An 18,310-nucleotide genomic window follows, 5' to 3' on the forward strand; every position below is an offset into this window, starting at 1 on the left:
AAATGAAAGAAATAAAAATACCCCGAACATTTATATTTTGGGGCAGTCCGCTGGCCCAATAAACCTAGAATTCTCATAATGATGCAACTCTGTCAATAAACAGCAAGTCTTTTTTTTTTCTCCTCACATGTATGTTTCCTCTTGATATTGCTATGACTGGCTTAGATAAGCTTATAAACAAACAGACCTCACCATGGAGAAATGCGAAATAAGAATTTCTTCCCCTGGAAAGTATTATTTTCATGTCTGATTTTCCAGTACTTGGGAGCAAGAATTTCCAATGGACTTAACAACAAGATATTCCTCTAAGTGCAGTAGAAGCACTGAATTTAAAGATAGCAAGTTACTACTTTATGTAAAAATAAGACACTATCATGAGCAATGGCTTGGCTAATAGATATAAATTTTAGTGATAGACAGCTAAAAGCAGGCACAGTATCTTTCCTCATGCACTAATACAGGGATTCCCTTGTGTATCTGCACTCATTATGAAGTTTCCAGTGGCAAAGTAATTTATCTGCTATAATTTATCTGTAATTTGAAGATACATTTAAAACTAATTGTGATTAATATTTATATAGCATTTTTAATTCAATTTTTTTTCAAACTTTTTTTTTTTTTTTTTTTAAACTGACCATGTTCTTTAAATAAGTTTGTTTCCTTTAATCTTTCTGGTTATTGTAACAAGGATAACATATACACAACTACTAATACCAAGAACTGTCTTGCAATAATATTGTGTTGTACCACAGTGTATGTCTTCCTGAAAATAAACTCAAACACTTTTGCACTTCTTTAATAGAGTAATGCTAAAGATCACAACATATATGCCACAGGGAATAGTAGAGAAACATGTAAAAATGTGTCAGCTTTTTATGTATTCTCAGTTTATAAAAATGGCTCATGCTTTAATTTTTCAAAGCTTTTTAATTCAATGTTCAATTTGCATGCAAATTGAAATGTTTCAAAGCGCAATATATTAAGATTTCTATCTTAATTTCTGTAATTCCCCTCTTCTCCTTTCCTTCAATATCTATACAAATTCTTCCTAATGAGACTATTTTAACAACTTGCATGAAGCAGTTTGGTGCAATTTTCCTCTTTCAAAAATAATTGCATAGGTTCTTTTCAAATAGATAGCCATCGTTTCACTGTAAAGAATCCACAACCTCTTGTGGTTGTTTAGCAGACAAAATTAAAGCAACTCAATCTTATTAAATGGTATGCCTGGAAAGATTTGTATCTCTCTTTTTAAAAGAGTAAGTATTAGAAACAAATTCTGAGGAAAACACACAAACAAACATTTGCCTTTGTGCACCAGTAGGTGACCAGCTTCTTCTCAATCAATAACCTTATTTTCTGTTCATTAAAAGCATTTTAAAACATTTAAACTCTCAGTACATTCAAAAGTGATAGTAAAATGTAGTAAAAGATAATTAGTTTATTAGTTAGACTAGATTTCAAGAACTTTTTCTCCAGTAAGATGAGAAAATTAATTTCCAGGTCCAGAGTATGGTGGGTATGTATCTTTTTGTGGAAAGACACCACTATGAAGCAAAGTTTTTTTTCCCTTTTCTCCTGCACTTCAAAGTAATGTCTCTAAGTATGTTTCATTAATTTTAAATACCTTTCTTCCTCTTCTGGAAGAACAAAGACTCATAGAACAAACATTCTGGTCTGGAAGTGATAAAATACTGTTTACTGACCGCTTAGCTATACTAATACTAGAGAGCCTGTAATTTATTAAGCATCCAAAGAAGACGGTGTATGAAGAACAGCAGGAAAAGCACTGTAAATCGAAATGAACAAAAACAAAGCTGTAATTAGCCAAAACCAGCAGAATTCCCCACTGTCCAGGCATAAAGAACTCTCATGCTACTGCTCAAAATTAGCAAGAACAGGCTAGTTATTCCAACTTGGTGGTAAATGGGAAAAACGAGAAAACGGAAATCAGAGCAAATTGAACATTTATCTAAATTGACATATACTCTGAACTATTACCGAAGAACAGCGACATTGTTCTGTTTTATAACTTCTAGAAGGAAATCAAGTCTGATAAAGACAAGTAATTGAGATTTTACATTTGCAGAGATTAACTGTAATGGTTGAAACTAAGTGGAAAATTGCAAAGCACTGAGAAACAGAATAACTGTCTGTGGCAGTGAGAACTAGAAAAAACACCCTTAGAAATTACACACAAAGAACTGCAGTCCACTTACTCTTACCTTCAAAAGTCCACTTACCCAATGAACTATTTATGTATTTTAATATAACTCATATAACTTCCTTTACTTCAGCAGATTACAAATCCCTCACAGGCAATTGCCCTAATAACCAAAACCACAGAATCAAGCTTGTTCACTTTCTCTCTGGCCTTAAATAAATATATATTTATTCTTGGAGAGGTACAACAAATTCAGCATACCTAACAATTCAAAACAGCCCTTCTCAGATCTTAAAAACATATGGCATGTATGATATGTATTCCACCAGGAAGAAACAGAGTTGATTCTTGGTTTCCTCATATTCTGATAAATGATTTAAACACTGCGTGACACTGACAGAAGAGGAAGCTCCTGACTTGAACTGCACATGATCCAGCAGTTGTCCTCCAAGAACATTTACAAGAACTAGTTTATATCCGTACTAGCCCCTGCTTGGTACCTTGGTGTCACCTAGCTACCAACTAAGGTAGCTCTGGTCATAATCAGGATTAAGCTTCTACATATCAAAGTTCATAAACCGCCAGGGCTAAGTGCAACTGAGCAGATACAGTAGCAGTATGTTGGGCAGCACTTAAGGTTTAAACTCTTACGATTTAGTACAATGCTCTGTAGGTCACCTCTGAAACTGACTCAAGGTGCTTTGCTCTTAAAATAATGTGCTTACACAATGCAATACACCAGTATCTGAACTACACTGTGCAGGGACAATTTTTAAATTTAAAAAGTATAAGAGTATTGTAGAGCACCTACTGCTTTTTAAGACATGCTAAGAATTTTGCTTTCATCAGATAGAGTAGGAGAAAGAGAATCTCAGAAAAAGTGTCAGAAACATTAGCTTGGTGGAAGGAATCAACAATCATGGCTGCAGTATCAAGACAGTGACTAGGATGGTTTAAGCATGCAAGACTGTTTAATTACATGAGCAAAGCAGGGGTTTATACCTGAGGATTTTTTTCCTGCTATTTTTTTCTTACTTTGTAATCACAAGAGCAAAGGTTGCTAGAGTGTGCTGTAGGTGGGAGGAAGGAGGCTGAATATATTTTCAAGTGTTTTGCTAAGGGAAATATTCTAAGTCATGGATTTCCAGCAGAATTTCTCTTTGCACTAGGTGATGTAACAGCAGTTTTCAGAATGGGTGGGGAAAGTCTGTGGAGACTGAGTTGGCTAATGAGGTCCATGCCAAACTGAGGTGGATGTAGGAAGCAGAGAAGGGCCTCTAGATTAGAAAATAACTGAATGAAGTAGGTGGGTTTTTTATTCAGGATAAGAGGTAGAAAGCAGCTCTGAGGGATGAAAGAAACAGAAAGGGATGCTAGTTCTAGCAGATGAAAGAAATGAAGTGAGTCATCTCCTCTGAAAGTAAAGTGAGTTTTTCAAAAAGAGGAATATAGAACATAGTGTGCCATACTTCCAACACTCCAGAGAAAAAAAGGATAAGGAAATCAGGGAAGTGAGGAACCTGATAAAAGTCATTATTTGCCGTCACATAAGATCAGATTCTAAGTGTAATTTAGCCACAGAGATCAAAGTAAATGAGGCAGTTGTGTCCAGCTGTTTGTTCAGCATATCAAGAATGTAACAACTGGTCTTCCAGTTCAGCCTGGTCTTGTTCTTTGTGGAACATCCCCTTCCTCAACTTTAATCTCGATGAAGGGTAGAATCACACTAGTCTCAGAATTAAGACAGACTTGGTTGCATTGTCCTGGTGACAGCTAACATTCCCTCTGCTCGCCAAAGCTGGAGAATATTGAGCTTCATCAAATCACAAGCCCATGGAGAACACGTCAGAGCAGAGCAAAAATGTGAGAATGAGAAGTAAGAGAGAAACTGCTGTGTACTGACTGTAAAGCCCTACCCACCCTGGAACTAGGTGGAGGAATCTGGAGTGAAGAAATGAATTTGAGCCTGGGAGGTGGGAGAAAAATTCTTGTTCTAATATGTGTCTTTAGTTACTGATTCAGGTAGTGAGAAACAATCTATACATTAACTGCAATAAAGTAAGATAATTTGCCCCAAACTGAGCCTGTTTTGTCTGAAACATTGTTTGGTAAGCAATGTCCTCATCTCAACACACAAGTTTTCTCATTCCTATTCTTCCTATTTTCTCCTCCCGTCCTGATAAGAAAACAGTATGCAAGCAGCTGGGTGGGATTTTGGCTGTTAGCCAAGGCTAATCCACCACAATCTTACTGTCCAGTTGCCTGAATCTGTTTTCTTAGGGTGCCTAGGAGGATGTTACAGGTGACAGAAGTTTTACTGAAGTCAAGATAAACAATATCCACTGCTCTCTCCTGGCCTGTCAAGTCAGTCATCTCATTGTACAAGGCTAATCAGGTTGGTTAAGCATCACTTCCACCTCAAGTTCATCCTGACTACTCCCAATCACCATCTTGTCCTTCATACCTTTGAAAATGGCATCCTGGATTACTTGTTCTACCATCTTCCTGTGCACTGAGGTGAGAATAACTAGTCTTTAATTCCCTATATCCTCCTTCTTCTCTTTCTTCAGCAAGATTTGCTTACATCAAGTCCTCAGGAATCTCCCCCCAGCCTCTCCCAAGTTGTTAGAGTACCTCATGAGGACAAGGGCCTATAAACATAAAACTTCTTCCTATTGCTTGAAGGTGACCTTATCTACTACTTCTTCCTCCTCAGAATATTGACCCCACCACAGCATTGCCCATGTTGGACAGCCTTCTAATTCTGCACTACAAACCCTCAGCTGCTTCATCATCCATCCTTAGGGCATAGCCCCATGTATTCCCACTGCTCTCTCACACAAAGGATCACCCCACCCTGACCTTCCTATAAAGCTTGTATTCATCTCTTTTCAGCAGTCATGTCTTGTGTGATAGCTCCCACATCTACACCCCCACTACCACCACTCCACTCTGTGATCACAGTCAGAATTTAACTTCCCAATTGCATGCAGATCTCTAGTTCTTATTTGTGTTTTTTTTTGTTTGTTTGTTTGTTTTCTTTCTCCATTTTGTTTTTTCCCTGAGCTGCATGCAATAAATGTACAGAGAGTTGCCAAGCTGTTCTTATTCCCTGGAAACAGTATGAGAATTGTCCCTGTAAGTTCTGCCTGGTAGGCATCTCTTTATGTGGACACACTTGGGGTGTGCTCACTTCAGCCCTGGTTTGTTGGTTTCAAGGTTCCTCCTGTCCACATCATTCCTCATACTTACCTTGCCAACATGGTTTAACACTTCCCACTTCACTGTTGGTCATGCTCTCCCCCCACCCATCACTCCTAGTTGAAAGATCTTCCCTCCAGGTTGCCTAGACTGCTGCAAAGGCTTGTTTGGTTTTTGTTATTGTTTTGTTTGTTTGTTTTTTGTCCCACCTAATCACATGAATCCTGTTTCTTTCAAGAAGTCCTTGACCCTCCTCTAAAAGTGGGGCAATAAAAACTAAAGCTTATTCTATTACTGACATAAATACATGTATAAATAAAGAATGGAAGGCATCCTTCCACCAGCAAATATATTCATAAAGATTTAACAAACACTAACACTACATGGATGGCAAAACAATATAATAGAGTTTAAATGAACTTTAAATTGCATAGATTAGTATGCAGTGCTTAGAATATGCGTTTAGAAAAACTAAATAATGCTACTCTTCTCCTAATGTTCTTCACAGAATCACAGAATTGTCTAGGTTGGAAGAGACCTCAAGATCATCGAGTCCAACCTCCGACCTAACACTAACAAGTCCTTCACTAAACTGTATCTCTAAGTTCAACATCTAAACATCTTTTAAAGACCTCCAGGGATGGTGACTCCACCACTTCCCTGGGCAGCCCATTCCAATGCCTCACAACCCTATCAGTAAAGAAGTTCTTCCTAATACCCAACCTAAAACACCCTTGGCACAACTTTAGCCCATTCCCCCTCATCCTGTCACTAGGCACATGGGAGAATAGACCAATCCCCACCTCTCTACAGCCTCCTTTAATGTATTTATAAAGAGCGATAAGGTCACCCCTGAGTGCCCCTTTTCTCCAGGCTGAACAAACCCAGCTCACTCCCTCAGCCGCTCCTCATAGGACTTGTTCTCCAGACCCCTCACCAGCTTCGTTGCCCTTCTCTGGGCTCTTTCAAGCACTTTGATGTCCTTCTTGTAGCAAGGGGCCCAAAACTGAACATAATACTCAAGGTGCAGCCTCACCAGAGCCAAGTAAACGGGGACAATCACTACCCTAGACCTGCCGGACACACTGCTTCTTATACAAGCCAGGATGCTGTTGGCCTTCTTGGCCACCTGAGCACACTGCTGGCTCATATTCATATTTGTAGCTGACTATCCACCAATACTCCTAGGTCCTTCTCCACCTGGCAGCTTTCCAACCACTCATCTCCCAGCCTGTAGCTCTGCTTGGGGTTATTGCGCCCCAGGTGCAGGACCTGGTACTTGTCCTTGTTGAACTTCATACAGTTGACCTCAGCCCATCGGTCCAGCCTATCCAGATCCTCCTGCAGAGCCTTCCTACCCTCGAGAAGATCGAAACATGCACCTAACTTGGTGTCATCTGCAAACTTACTGAGGGTGCACTCAATCTCCTCATCCAGATCATCGATGAAGATATTAAAGAGAACCAGCCCCAGTACCGAGCCTTGGGGAATGCCACAAGTGACCAGCCTCCAACTGGATTTGACTCCATTCACCACAACACTTTGGGCCCGGCTATCCAGCCAGTTTTTAACCCAACAAAGCGTACACCAGTCCAAGCCATGAGCAGACAGTTTCTTGAGGAAAATTCTGTGGGAAACTGTCAAAAGCCTTGAGTTTGGATTCCAGAAACTATAATAACCCTGTTTTTTCTAGAAGTAGTAATGAATATGTATTAGCCTAGGAGCATAAAAATCAGCTGCTTGATGTAACTGGTGTGCATCTTGGTGGAGCAGAGACTCCCAGCGCACCCAGCACTGTTTGCTTACCTCTATTCCTTTAATAAATTGTAAACTTCGATTATAGTCCTATTTTGAAGACTGAGCCATTTATAACATATCTACGTTTTCAATGTCAGAAAAGAAAAGGTACAGGTATGTAAGATGAAATACTAGTACATAGAGTTCTGTTTAATGTATTTCTCTGATCTGCTATAGCAAAAATACAAATTTCAAGTTCTTTATTAAGAAAGAAATCCATGATTTTCTCAGATACAATTTTTCTTTGAAATCTTAGGAAGAAACAATATGAAAAATTTAATCCGCCTTGATATATTAGGAAAAAACACAACTTAATAACCAGGAAAGAAAGTAAAACAGTTGCAAGTGCATTAAGTTACATTTCTATGATACTTATAATTTAAAAGAAATCTCTAGAAGACGTTTACACATTTATTTCACTATTATCTAAATACCATCATCTAGCTATTTGAACATGACTTAGTCCTGATACTCAGGTAAATTTCTGAGTACTGAATAAAATTCACAGTAATGAATTTTATTGCACATGTCCATACTATAGATAAGAGCCATCTTCTGTGTTCCACTTTTACAGTACATTTTACTACTGTATGGATCAATAAAATGGCCCACCAAACATTGTTTAGCACTTGAGAGTAGCAGACTGTCTCTTTGTCTTACTGAAGAAACATACAACAATAACGAGGTTCAGAAAAAGCATACATACTGAATGACTGTTTGATATGAGATTTAACAGCATACAGTCATGGTGCAAGGAAGGAGATGTGCTACACCAGGGTATTTTTTGCACAGTTGCATTTTGTAAGCATGATTCAATATCCTCTTCTAAAAATCAGAGATTACATTCCAGGAAAGTGTTAAAGACAGTGAGGAGACAGAAGGACTACATGCATTTTTTAAAGCAAACCCAGGCATAATTAAAAAAAATGCAACCAAGAGAAGAAGATAACTAAAGTGTTTCAAAAAAAAAAAAATAGTTATGATTGTATAGCAAAAGAAAGAAAAGTTAAACATTCCAGGGGCAATTAAGGATTCCAAAATAACCTTAATACTGCAAACTGGCATGCCAAAGGAAATCTGCTATATCTAAGCATTTATTTTTAATCTCAAATCAGTAATGCATAAAAGATTCTACGAATATGTAGAACTGAAATGAGGACTTACATGTACCTGATATCATTACAATTAAATGAATGCAGTGCACTGCCACTGTTTAGCCACAAGTGAATAAATGTGCTTTCTGGTGGATACCACCTTGCCAGAAAATCTGTACCTAAATGGAGATAAAGGCATCATTTATTATGAAAAACCAGGAGAGCAGCCAAAATGATTAAAAACAAAACCCAAAAACCTTGTATACACACATTTGTATATTTATATGTACATATGTATATCTATGTGGACACACACACACAGCCTACCATCTTGAAATTTTCTACTGTCAGTGTATGAAGCTGTAGTACTGAAATTTTCATTATTAACGTTTACTTTTTCTTCTAACAAAGCCTTTCAAATGTAAAACTGATGGCCTAGCCTACTAAAACACTATGTCAAATTATCCACCTTATCCAAGAAAATAATTCCAAGAAACAGATATATCAGCAAAGAATTCCCCATCTAGGTCAGACCCATATCAGCAAAGGATTCTACTGACTGTGAAGTTCATATTAATTATCCAAAAGAAAATAGGATGCATCAGAAAAAGCAGTTTTCTCATTTAATTACATTAACTACACTTGGGGCTTTTCTTCTTATATAAGAAGTAAGTTTTCTGTGAATAGTGGAGTTACAAACAGTTTCCTAAGAATGACTGTCCTTTATTCTTCCCTATATCCAGACTTCCTGCAGTAACAGCTTTATCTTTTCTTATAGCCACCCACATTATGGGCAGGAAGAAACATGTTACGGCTAGTCTACTGATATATGTAACCTAACTTGGTACCTGGATACTGCTCAAGCATCTCCCCCGCCCCCAATGGCTGATTGTTTTCTTGCCTTTTCATTAATGAGGGGAACTAACTGGAACTCTTCTCTACCAAGCTAACAATCACAGAATCACAGAATTGTAGGGGTTGGAAGGGACCTTGGAAGATCATCAGGTCCAATCCCCCTGCCAAAGCAGGTTGCTCAGAGCAGGCTGCCCAGGTAGTCATCCAGACAGGCCTTGAATATCTCCAGAGGAGGAGACTCCACAGCCTCCTTTGGCAGCCTGTTCCACTGCTGCGTCACCCTCACAGTGAAGAAGTTCTTTTGCATGTCAGTGCAGAACTTCCTGTGTTCTAACTTGCAGCTATTGCCCCTTGTCCTATCCCCACAAACCACTGACAAGAGGTTGGCTACACATCCTTCTGTCCCCCACCGCTCAGATATTTATATACACTGAGGAGATCCCCTCCCAGTCTTCATTTCTCCAAGCTGAACAGACCTTTCCTCAGTCTCTCAGCCTTTCCTCACAGGGAAGATGCTCTAGGCCCCGTATCATCTTTGTGGCCCTCTGCTGGACTCTTTGCAGGAGATCCCTGTCTTTCTTGTACTGGGGAGCCCAGAATTGGTCACAGTACTCCAGGTGAGGCCTGACCAGGACAAAGGAGAGGGGGAGGATCACCTCCCTTGACCTGCTGGCCATGCTCCTTTTAATGCATGCCAGGATCCCATTAGCCCTCTTGGCCACAAGGGCACAGTGCTGGCACATGGTCAACCTGTAGTCCACCAGGACCCCCAGGTCCTTGTCCTCAGAGCTCCTCTCCAGCACGTCATCCCCCAGCCTGTACTGATACATGTGGTTGTTCCTTCCCAGGTGCAGGCCTCTACACTTGCTCTTATTAAATCTCATTTGGTTTCTTCCTGACCATCTCTCCAGCTGGCTCAGGTCTCACTGAATGGTAGCACAGCCTTCTGGCATGTCGGCCACTCCTCCCAGCTTTGTGTTATCGGTGTACTTGCTGAGGGCAGACACTCATCAAGGTCATCGATGAAGATGTTGAACAAGACCGGACCCAGCATCGACCCCTGGGGAACACCACTAGTCACAGGCCTCCAGCTGGACTCCGCTCCGCCAATCACCACACTCTGAGCTCATCCAGTCAGCCAGTTCTCAACCCACCTTGCCATCCACTCATCTATCCCACACTTTCTCAGCTTTGCTAGTAGGATGTCATGGGAGACAGTATCAAAAGCCTTGCTAAAGTCAAGGTAGATGATGTCCACCGCTCTCCCCCCATCTACCCAGCTGGTGATGCCATCATAGAAGGCAATGAGGTTGGTCGAGCACAACTTCCCCTTGGTGAATCCATGCTGACTACTCCTCCTAACCTTCTTCTCTTCCAATTGCTTGGAGATGGCATCCAGAACAAGCTGCTCCAATACCTTTCCAGGGACAGAGGTGAGACTGACTGGCCTGTAGTTTCTATGATCCTCCTTCCTGCCCTTCTTGAAGACCGGAGTGACATTGACTATCCTCCAGTCTTCAATACCTAACAATACCTACAAAAACTTGCAAGACCCTAAAACTTTTTCCTTTTTTTGTCAGAATAGATTTAAAGTTGTCTGAATTTATACCTTTTTAGTGGTTACAGCTACAGAACACAATTGGAAAAGCTTTATTTTGTGATTTAAAGATTCAAGAGCATACTCTGACTTTCAGCAAAAGTACCCATGTCAAATATGCTCTCAGACTTTAAAGGTAATATTAACCTCTCCTTCAACATCAGAAATAGAAAATACCGATTTTAAAGTTAGTCCTTGAAACTACCTTCAGACTAAATAGGAAGAATTAACACTAAGGTGAGCTGTGGCCTACTTCACAGTAAAGCAGACATCTTAACAGATCACACGAGTCATACTCTTTAAATTTCCTGTAAGTGCCCACACAGGTAATTAAATTCAGGTGAGAAAAAATCCATTTGCATATTCTTTTAGGTAGAGCCTATATTAGTTTATACATGTTACAGATTACGAGTATTAGATTAGATGAGAAATAGAACAAAGATTAATAGTAATTGGTTAGTATAATCTATATTTTAGCACAAGGAATTACAACTGTAATATAAAATATTGCTATGTTAGAAATATGATTTCTGAAGTCAACAAATGTTTTTTAAAGGTATTCAGAAAAAGGCAAAAACAGGGAAAAGTAAACTGTTTTAATTAAAGAATCTTAATTTTAAACATCGGAAAACATATTTTGGAGTATTTCATAGTAAGCAACGTTTGATCCAGTCTGGAAAACTGTTTAATACCCCAATCTTTTAATTTCTGAACTTGTCTCAATTTCCATAAAAAGTGACCAAAAAAAAGTAAGTTATCCGAAGATTTTAAAAAATAAGTCCTCCCACTGCTTAACTTAAAATACAGTATGACAAATATCTTTAATGGTGCGTTAACAAACTTGTTTCAGAACAAAACTCACATTCAAATTCCATAATGTGTAGACCTTCTACTTTAGACTAAACTCAGAAGAGAATTTAGAATTTTAGTCATTCTGAGTGACTTCACTTACTTTAAAAATTAAAAAAAAAAAAAAAAAAAAAAAAAAAGGACACTGGTTATCAGGTGCCTTGGACAAATATATCAAGAGAATCAAGGGAAAAAATGTAATATACTATATATCTAAGCAGAAAAACTCCTCAAAATATCATCTAATACATAAAACTGATTATTTTCTCCCTCTAGCAAAGAGATAACAGCTAATTATGGAAAGTTCAACTGTGTTAACAGTGACTTACAGCATCCTCATGAAATTGAGTTGTAGAGTTCTGCTCCTGAACTGCAAGAGACCTAGCCTTTTTTCCTCAACCCTTAAAAAATCTTTTTGTGATGAATGCTAAACATTTAAATCAACTTCATAATGTCAACAAGGTTATGATGCAAAGGCTTCAGACCTTATTTTGACTTCTTTTCATAGGAGGTGTCAAGCACTTCAGAACAAAGTGCAGGTAGCAGAGCCTTGTTTTTCTCCAGCAGATCCACTACAAAATGCAGAGAGAGTTAAGTTCAGATATTAACATATTAACTTCTAAAATTGACAGCCAAATACTTTACACAGTGGCATTTAAGTACTAACAATGTTTCTTCAGGCATGAATATGTGCATGCTTCAACCAGGTACAGCAATTCAGCAATGGTGTCCTCCACAATTTCTCACTTACAAACTACAGAATGCAAAAAGGGACTAGAATAAAATAGTGTATTTTTACTTAATATTAAATATGCCATGCATACTTAATATTTTAAACAGTGATGCACTACTGTCTGCTACACTACGTGCTCTCAGCTTCTTCATTTAAGTTATTTTTAATTTGACATTTCCTCAACTACCTCACTTCTACACCTATTTACATCAGTTCTGGTGACAATTGAATTGGTTGTATTTTTTCACGCAGATTCCAACTTACTTTTCCTGTATCTAAAGTTCTGATATTAATCACATCTCTACTTCTCTCAATGCTAATCACTATTCTAAGTATCAGTATTTACACTGACATCCTGATACCATTTTTTTAATCTTCATGTTACTTTTGAATGTGATACTGCTGTCCCTTCTTGCCTCATAAGAGAAGGGGTAGGGCTACTTTGCTCTTTAAGTTCTTATTCAGCCATCTTAACCACACCACAGGTGTTACTTCCAGTATTGCTCCCTTTCTTCCAGAACCCATCCTATATATTCAGCCCAGTCCCAGCTTGTCTATGACCAGCCTCAAAAGAGGAGATCCAGAAGAATCCTGTACTAAATTAATTACATGAACAATATTTTATTTCCTTTGGATTGTTTTAACAAAATGTCAAAAAAAACTTACAAGCCAAATTCATTGCCATAACTAAACCTAACGCAGCCATTTTTCTCCTCAGTACCATATAATCCAGCATAATGACATTACTACAACATTTTTACGTAAGAACTCCAAGCATTGTTTTTCCTTTTCCTCCACTCAAAAAGCATGCTAGAAACATCAAGCGCAACAGGAAATATTAGAGGTTGATTAACCTAAATTAGTCATTAGTAATTGTAAAAAGAGTTATACTTGAGAGCATTATAATCAGCATTAGATGGAGTAACTGCCATTGCCATTAAATGGAATTAAGCATTCAACAACTCTAAGTTAAGCTGCAAAGATAGGAAGAGTGTTTCTATGATGTCAGTCACACTGACAACACTCCATCAAGTAACAAGAACTGGGAAGAGCTAAGCTTGATGGAGAAGGGATGGTAATGTGTTTCCTGTGGATTTAATGAAAAATTCCCGTTAAACCCAGTGAAGGATCTCATTTGGAAAAAATAGAAACAAACTTTCTGTTTGTAAGTGTGAAAACTTTTTTCACTTATGTGTATACATTTAAGAGTGAAAGCTGACACGCAGCTGTACAAAAACATGCCAGCGGCTGATGTGCAGTAAAAGCAGAGCCACACTGTAATTATTTAGTAGTCACTGTGAGCATTTCCATGCTCCTTTTGGTGTGTTTGTACAGAAGCTGCAATATCACCACTTCCTGCTTTAACTACCCAGTTGTAGCAACAGTGACTAAGGAAGCTGTTATTTCTGTCATGCTTTTGTTAACCGGGGGCATTAGCTAATAAGCCAATTTAATATTATTTTTTATAGCTTTCTATAGTCAATAGTTGAAGATCCAGTTTGCCAGACAGATAACATCTTGATAAATGTACAAACTGAGCCTTAATATAGTCAAGATGAAATGGCATGTATCTGCCACTTGAATACCACATTTATTAAACTGTTCAAATATCTATGGCTGAGGGAAAAAGTTATTTTGAAAAGAGAGGCTTTTATTTCTGTAAATAGCAATTCTAGTCATTTTTTATTACTATTTGAAAATTCCAGGGTGCTTGTTCTGCTTGACTGCCCTGCTTCCTTTTACACTGCTTTTTCTGCTTACAAAATGTAATTCCAAATAAACTGTAAGAAAATACTGTTTATATCTCTGTATAGTCTACTGCTTTCAACTTCAATAGATTTTGATCAATCTGCGTATTATGAACCAAAGGTTTTGTCCTTTGTTTCCAGTCACATTTAGATGAAATATCATCAGCTGTGTGAATATTTGTTTCTTTCTTTTTTGTCTCTGTTAGATTCCTTTTCCCCCTCCAGCAGTGAATAAACTCTTTACCTGTAAATACATAAAGCAAATTCAGATTAAAGTGCACTGCTGCTTTCAATCTAAAAAGCTCAAGACATTTTGCGATTGGAATATGAGGGGGTATCATTAACTCTTTGTCTTAAAATTTCATGCCCCATTTATGATCAGAGATACCCCAGAGATCACTCAGCCTAAATGAGATGGTGCTGTTGACGGTGTCGGGATGCTTCTTGATTTTTAGAACTCACTTTCTACAGTAATCCACTAAAGCCCACATTTGTTACATCTCCAAAGCATGCCTTAAAGCTTGTCTTTCTTCTCTAAGGGCACCAAATAAAATGAAGCTTTCCTTTTCTTACCTGGGCTCTTAGCCAAAATTTAGAGGCAAACTGGTGGTTTCTGTTACCAAGGAGAAACTGTTGATGGTATCAGACATCTGTGAAGTAGTTCTATTTCCTTTAAAACAGTGTACAAAGTCCTGATTTTCCTGAAAACATCAAAAAATCTCTAAAGGCAGTTTCCTACAGTTTATAAATCCCAAACTATTAACCAACCAGTAAATGGCCAAAAAGCCCATCACATACATGCCATTTTTAATTGTTTTATTTCAGGGCCATACTGCTAGCTCTCCTGTGGTTGCAACTGGCACTTTCTTGATCTCTCCAGCACTCTAAAGTGTTTTTTTGTTGTTGTTTTTTGATGTTTTATTAAAAAAAAAAAAAAAAAGGCTATTTCTCACACTATTCCCCTCAAGAATAGTATTATCTACAGAAACTGTTCCATGCACTTGTGTCCATGAATTAAGGTTGCCAGTTTTCTGCAGTTTTTGGTATATATACAAGAACAGTTTCTTATGTCCACCCCAAGGAGTAGCAGACACTACACTTCCTTTCATTGGGATTTCACTCAATCTCTATAAATACATTTCTAAAAGATATTTTTTTTTTAATAAAAGGATGGCAATGTTATTTGACATGTGAATTTCCTCTGGCCTAAAGCAATTTGCATTTTAGACACAAAGAGAAGGAGTAGTTGTAGCATTTACCTATCATAAACATCAGAAACTTCATACACTACCATTAAGGCTGTATGTTCACTGAATCCACAGTTGAGAATAATTTATATATAATTTACAACTTTGTCCCCTTATAACTTTTATCTCATATTTTGAGAACACAAATAGTTTCCTCAAACTTTCTAGAGATAACATTTAAATTCACTAATTTTACATTATCACTTCTAGTATGTTTAATGAACACTTTTTTATCCAATGACATTTAATTTTGAGATACTTCATAATCTTTAAATATATGCTTCCAATAAACACATCTCTTCCAGCTCATCACACCTGGATGAAACAGAAATTATAGCACTATAACTAAACTACATCTTGCTAATGCCTAGCTACTTGCAGCAATAGCCTCTATCACCATTAATCAGCTGAACATATGTTTCATCCATTTAAACTATACTTATTTTCTGCAGTAAATGTCAGATAAGAAGAGGTTTTGGAGTCTTGGTCAGACAATCAAAGACCTGCAGCTACTCATGAAATACATAGATACATTACCCTTGGAAAACACTTCAGCCAATTCATCGCATCAAGGGAGAGAAATCAAGATCAGTTATACAAATTTTGCTTCTTCAACTTGGAACCAAAGTACCCTAAGAAATACAGTGAAAAAGTGATGAACACAGCATTTGATTAGGTATTACTTAACATACAACAAAGCTAAGTGTGACTTCACTGAATCATTGATCACTTGACTCAGCGGGTCCTCTTACCACTTTCTCTAAGGCATGTAGCACTGTTGTAAGACTATAATTAGGTACATGGATATTATCACATTTCTAATTCTAAAATGAGTTTAGTTTTTGATAAAGAATAATGTATCAAGCAGAGCAGCATAGGCAGAAATACATGGACAGCGGAAGCAGGGACATGTATACTAGGAATATTATAACCAGGTGCGTAGGAACGTGATCAGGAAAGCTAAGGCACAGTTGGAGCTGAATTCAGCAAGGAACTTGAAGAATAATAAGAAAGGTTTATTTTTTGGTCAGAAAAGAAAAAATAAAGAAAGAGTCTACATTTTGTCAATAGTTTTGCCACTGAGGTCTACCTCTGTAGCTTCTAAAGGAAACCATCCAAACAGTAAGAGTTGTGTCCATATCCAAGTGAACCTTTATTGCATTTCTCAGATTAGGTGCAGACACAGGGAACAGTGTGCCTCCTTGTAAGCAGCCAGATGCAGGAAAGTGAAAGAATGGGGATTTCTCTCTGCATTAAAAGCAGTTGATCAGAATCATTCTATCTTTGCAAATGTCTCCCCATGTGAAACCAGACAGTTTTCTATTGATCCTATAGCATTGCATTGTCAGCTGCAACATTGACTGAATGACATGACTTGACTAAACTCAAGCCTGAACACTCTAGTATGTACATGTATGTCCCACTGGCAGTGTGCTTACGGGACCTCTGTACTTTAGACAATCCTCTGCATTCCCATAGATGCTAAAATTTGTAGGAAAGAGAAATGAGCGTCATATAAAAAGTGCCAAGGGCAGGCTGCTTTTGATTTACTCCTCTCCTTATCTTCCTTTCTGACTCCTCTCTGGATAACAGCTGCAGTCCCAGATGATGTACTATTGGTGCTGTGCTTAACAGTGCACTCTCAAATGCTCTGAAACAACGGGAGAGCTGTTTGCGGCGATTGTGAACAGATGATCCAAGGCAGAATCCTCACTCATGAGGCCACCAGTGCAAAATAGACAAATGAACCATGTGCCCATTCAGTTCTTACTTTCGTTTATGTTTATACTTTACTTTCTTGATGTTTATTTTGTGTTCTGATGCTGCCACATGCAGCCGTAAGATGGCTACGATATACAGGGACTTCTCTCCTGACTAATTACCCCCTTGCTTGTTCTGGTTCTTTCTTCACAAATTCTCTATGCTCCCTTATTAACAGATTATAAAATACACATATGTATACATATAAATTCAGTGCAAGCTGCGGCAAGCTGCACTAATAAATAAAACTTTTTGAAGTCCCCAGAAAAAGAGATTTGATAAACGTTTTGTCACAGAAGTACTAAACAGCATTAGGTACCCATTTTTCCTTTGAGTCTGAACAAAATAGTTCTAAACATTATGATTAGACAAGATATTTTCCAGTACAACTTACCAGCTACCTGAATAATCAGAGAAGGCAGAAAAAAGAACTGTTTGCCTGCAGCCTGACCTTTCACTCAGAGAAACCAGAACGAGTCCTGCATATTAAGACTATTTCAGCTCTGAATCAACTCTGTTTTTAATGTATATTATTGAACAAAGAAGAGTAGCCCTTTGTTTTTAGGGTTTCAGTTTTGTTAAAGGATCTTTGCTGATATAGAAAAATCTGGACAGGAAACCTGTTTGGTATTTTTCCATTTGAAGTCAGTGCCTTCTGTGTAGTCCTAGCTTTAGAACTCTCCTCAGTAGATTAGTGGTACACATCATCATTCTCACTTAACCTCAGTTTCCATTGTCTTTCTGTTTCAGTTCAGAGAACACAAGAGCCTTGGAGTTTTATGGTCTAAATAAGCTTTACACAAAAATGGAATTCATGGCCAATAACTTCCTAAGTAGCTTGAATTCCAGAAGCAAAGGAAAATGTTTTATATTTCTTTCTAATCTGAGCTTTTTTTTTTTTTTTTAAATAAAAAGGTTCTCCATTCCTATCAAAAAAAGTGTTTGTCCAAGCAGTATTTCTCATTAAAAAAAAAAAAAAAGAACCGTTCAGCCTGAAACCTATCTACACAGCCCAGTATTTTTGATTCACTTTAATTCTAAGTGAGTAGATTCCATGTAGTTTAATCACTCAAAGAATTAGAGTGATCTACTTTAATAAAAAGCTTCAAAACTATGTCTTAGAGATTAGAAACAAATTCTTTACTATGAAGGTGGTGAAGCACTGTAACAGGTTGCTCAGAGAAGCTGTGGATGCCCCATCCCTAGAGGTGTTCAAGGCCGGGCTGGATGGGGCTTTGGGCAACCTGGTCTGGTTGGAGGTGTC

Source organism: Aythya marila, assembly GCF_965140915.1.
Source record: "Aythya marila genome assembly, chromosome: 2".
In the NCBI taxonomy this organism is placed as follows: Eukaryota; Metazoa; Chordata; class Aves; order Anseriformes; family Anatidae; genus Aythya; species Aythya marila.